Below are 4,978 nucleotides of genomic sequence, written 5' to 3'. Positions count from 1 at the left end.
ATATATAGTAACATAAACAGAATCATACCATATTACTATTCTGAAAGTTGCTTTTTTCACCCAACCATATATCATGCTTATCTTTCTGTGTCAATACATACTACCCCACTTCACCCCTTTGAAGACCTGCCTAACATTTCAGTTTATAGATCTATGGTAATTTACTCAGCACCATATTGGGGGCCACTTAGGCTTTCCAATTTCTCATAATTATAAACACTGTGCAGTGACTATCTCAGATATGCAACTTTGCACACTTGTGATAGTTCACCTGTAGGATAATGTGCTTCATGTGACCCTGAGGCCACATCTACAAAGGATATTTATACTGATGTGCAAGGACCTCTGCTGCTCATCATAATCCTTGGTTCATCTCATGCTGTCATCACTGGTCCTCACATGGTCCTCTTGCATGTATTTTTTTGAGACAGGGTCTCACTCTTTTGCCTGGGCTAGAGTGCAGTGGCATCATCATAGCTCACTGCAACCTCAGACTCCTGGGTTCAAGCAATCCTCTTGCCTCAGCCTCCCGAGTAGCTGGGGACTACAGGCATGCACCACCATGCCTGCCTAATTTTTCTATTTTTTGTGGAGATGGGGTCTCACTATGTTGCCCAGGCTTATCTCAAACTCCTGGCTTCAAGTGATCCTCCTGCCTCAGCCTCCCAAAGTGCTGGGATTACAGGCATGAGCCACCTTGCCCAGCCCCCTCTTGTATGTATTTTGTTTATATTTGATAATTAATGAACACAATGCTCATGTTTTAAAGTTTTATAGTTGTTTCCTAAATGCTTTCTGGAAAGATAGTAAAAATCACACTCAAAGGATAGGCTTTAATAGGTAAGGAATAGTAGGAAGAGCAGCTCTTGTTAGGAAAACAGTTTGGAGACTCCAGGAGTGGTGATATGTAAGTCCTGCTGAGAGTCTGCGGTGAAGAGCCCAGTCTAACCGAGAAGAGGGTTTGTGGGATATAAAGTCAAGTTAGAGACTGAGGAGCAAAGTTAAAAAGCTGGAATCTTACACCAGGCCATAGGATGAATCACATAACAAAAGGGGTATTGTACAAAGATTTACCTGTGGACAGTAGAATTGCATTATTGTAATTCACGGCTTCGGTATGCAAGTAGCTTCTTCCACTACAGACACCTGTATCAGTTAGGAGAGATTGGGGTATGCTGCGGTAACAACACCCAAATGGAGGCTTTAACCAGTAACAGTTTGTCACTCATGCTGCCTGCTTTTTGGGGACTGGTTGGAAAGGAGATGGGAATGAGGTGGTTCTGCTCGTCATTTATGAAAGCGGTTGAGGGATGCAGGGACAGAACAGCTGCTATCTCCAACACTGCTGGCTTCCATGTTGGTGGGAAGGAGCTTTGATAGGTCTTGCTTTGGCTGTGAAATGCTTCAGCCTGTAAGTGACACACTTCACTAGCTTTTACAACTCACTGGCCAGAACTAGCCACTTGACTGCATTTAACCCCCTAAAGGGAGCCAGAAGTGTAACGCCATCATGTGCCAAAAGGAAGAGGGCTGAAAATCATTGGCAGACGTCGTCACTGCCCAGCCCCTTTCATTGTCTAAAATATGCCTCTCAGAAAATCCCACGACAACTAAGAAAGAAGGACCAAATGATGCTGTTGTAATCAATGTTGCTTCAAAACACTGGGCTAAAGGCAGGGCTTGAATATGCTTGGAAACAGCCTGGTTCAGCAGGCACAATCATTTTGAAAATGGCTTCAGGTAGGGTGGAGAGAGGTGGAACAGTGTGAAAAAGTTTCGAAGCAGCAAAAACCTGTCCAGGAAAATCTTCATAGCAGCTCCACTCTCCTGCCTCTTTGCAATTTTCTCTTCCCTGGGTCCTTAGACCTTCTTTGGGACTCGTGTGGGGTGCATTCAGGTGCCAACAGACTCCCTGTTCAAGAAGTTTCCAAGGACAGAATATAATGATAACAGTGGGTCAGCATGGTGGCTCATTCTTGTCATCCCAGCAGTTTGGGAGGCCGAGGCAGGAGGATCACTTGAGGCCGGGAGTTCAAGACCAGCCTGGGGAACACAGTGAGACCCTGTCTCTACAAAAAATAGAAAAATTAGTGGGGCATAGTGGTTATGTGTCTATTGTCCCAGCTACTCGGGAGGCTGAGACAGGAGGATTGCTTGAGCCCCAGAGTTTGAGGCTGCTGTGAGCTAAGCTGACGCCACTGTACTCTAGCCCAGGAAAACAGAGTGAGATCCTGTCAAAAATAAAAACAAAACAAAACAAAAACAAATCCTAAAACAAACAAATAAAAAACCCAAGAAGCCAAACAGTGATGACCATAATAAGAATAGTAACCTATTATTAGTACCTTCTATGTGCCGCTGCTTTCCATATATGAACCCACTTATCCTCTTTAAGGTAGGTATTTTCACTATATCTATTTGACAAATGAGGAAACCAAGGCACAAAAAGGTTAAATAACTTGTTCAAGTTCACCTAGGGTTAGAAACCAGGTGTTGAACTTCCAAAGATGGAAATGATTGCTAGGGCAATTGTTAGAAAAAAGGTTCTAGAACATTCTCCCTCCAACCTCAAACCCTTAGCTCCCATAATTTGCCACAAAACCCTTTGTATTTTGATTTAAAATTTTCCAGCCCTAACCCATGCCCCATTAATTTTAGCCAGTATTCAATCCAGAGAAACAGCATCACAGTGAAAGCTCGTGGGCCCAGCTGTTCCTTTAACAGACTTGACCTGAAAACCTTACAGGAAAATCAGTCACGTTGTCACCCAGTTCAGGGCCTGCTTTGTCTCAGCTAACTGGTCTGATTTCATTGTCACTCATGGTCTCTTGATGTTTGCATCTTTTTTTTTTTTTTTAACTCTAAATACTTCCACAATTTCACCATGAAAAAATCTCCTTTTATGGTACATTTCTTCCCCCCAGGTAGTGGCAACCTTTGAAACACACACTAACACTCCTAGACCGTTAATACAGTTAATACTCACTTCAGGCTGAAAAGAATTTCTCATCAAATTAGGGTCTGGGATGATGATCATTCTTGCACTTTATAATCACTTTCATCCAAGACCTGCAGAACACTTTATAACATTAATTGAGAATCTGTGAAGCAGAGAAGGGGAAGGGAAGGTGCAAGGATGACAATTAACAATATGCCAAGTTTGTGACATAAGGCAGCGGTGATACTTCCACTTTATGTTTTCCATTTTCACCTTTTCAGTGTAGACATGCTCATATGTAGAATGTTCGCATTGGAGACAGACCTGGTTTCCCCACACTCTTTCTTCTCCGGTTTAAAGCCTCAGCTATCTGCACTTGCCCTCGAGGCCCTGCCCCATGGCCTCTGGATCTTACCTCTAGGCTGCAGGAAGAGCCTTTCCTTAGTGCCTGGAGCCACCCTCAACCCCGCCACCACCCTACCCGTGGTGAGGAGGAGGGCAGATTTGTCTCCAGGGTGGCCTGACCACACCAGTCCCACGGGAGGAAGGAAAGTGGAGAAGAGACTTTGGATGAGAAGGGACCTTGGCCAGTATTGGCCCAACCTGGTCCTATTAGTATAATATCTTGACTCATCCCAGGTAAAACCTCCACCTTCTGGTACTTCTGGTGTGGCCCTGAGGATACCGTGTAACCTGTGACCCACTCCATCGTGGGCAAGATGTGGGGGCGTGGTTTGCAGGTTCCTTGGAGGAACTCCCAGGTGTGCAATTGGCTTGCCCACGAGAAGGAGGGTGGTTGGGACATTAAAGCCGACACCCCAGTGAAGAAGGAGAGAGCAAGGCTGCTACATATCCTGGCCTGGGAGCTGGGGAGGATGGGGTTCTATGGTGAGGGGGATGAGAACCTGGAAAACCAGGCAAGTACCCAAGATCAGGGTCAAGGTCAAGGTTAGGTCAGAGGTAAGGAAGGCAACATAGGGTAGAATTACCCAAATGGACCACTGGCTCTCTTTAGAAGGCCAGACACTCATATGATCGGGAGGGCTAGGGGTACGAGTGGGGTTCACCACTGTCATTGTTTGGAGAAAATCTTGAGCTGGTTCCATTCAGCCTTCGGTTGTAGACACAAGGGACTGTTCCTTCCATAGCACTACCTTGCCAGGTGCCCAAGGGCCCCACCCTCCTCAGGGCTTACAAGCATCATGAGATATTGCATATTGGGTTTACCACGTGGGGTAAGTCCTCCCAACTGCAACACAGCCAAATCTGGGAGCACAGACAGTTGCTATTCTTGCTAAATGACCGGTGAGAAAAATGCCAACAACCATCCTAGAAAGCCCTTGTCGGATGCCAAAGGACAAGGCAACCCCTGCAGCCCCCAGGCGTGAGTGACGCGCAGGATCGCGAGAGTGAATGCTGAGTCCGCTCGTGCCCCTCGAGTTTCTTCTGATCTTGCCCTCTCGTCCCAGATCCCCACCCCCCCATTTGTTTTCCCCTCTGGCTCCCCCTGGTTCTGGAAGCTCAGGGAGTAGGGCTGATGAGGAATTTCGTTCTTACTCATGATATTTCTGCCCCCTGTTTTATCCTTTCTGTGAGCTGTTTCCATTTCCCTAATGGACTAAGCTTTTGAAATCCAAAAGTCAGGAAGTCTTTTCCTGGCTCCGTTTTCCATTATAACATCCATTCTCTGAGGCAGTCAGCACGGGAGAGCCCAGCTGCTTCAGAGGGAGTAGTGACAAGGTGACAACCAAGGAGAAAGGAAATATTGAGGTTCATGCAATCCAAAGATGTTAAAATAGTTTTCTCCCACAAATCAAATTCCCGAGAGGCTGATCTAAAGCTGTTTGTCTCACTCTGGTGGAAACACTCTTTCTACCCTGGTGGCTCTTGGCAGGTCTATTGGACTTTCATATATGAAACATCAGTTGGGTACCCCAGGATCACCCCCAGGGGGTGGCTCTCATCAAACCCAGCCAAGGGGGTCGAGGAGCAGAGAGTTCCCTAGGACCCACAGGGGAGAGGGAGGCTGGAGCATTTCTC

The sequence above is a fragment of the Propithecus coquereli genome, unplaced genomic scaffold (assembly GCF_000956105.1).
Source record: "Propithecus coquereli isolate 6110/MARCELLA unplaced genomic scaffold, Pcoq_1.0 Scaffold85, whole genome shotgun sequence".
NCBI classification, from domain to species: domain Eukaryota; kingdom Metazoa; phylum Chordata; class Mammalia; order Primates; family Indriidae; genus Propithecus; species Propithecus coquereli.
The sequence above is the reverse complement of the archived record's forward strand: the minus strand, read 5'-3'. Positions refer to the sequence as shown.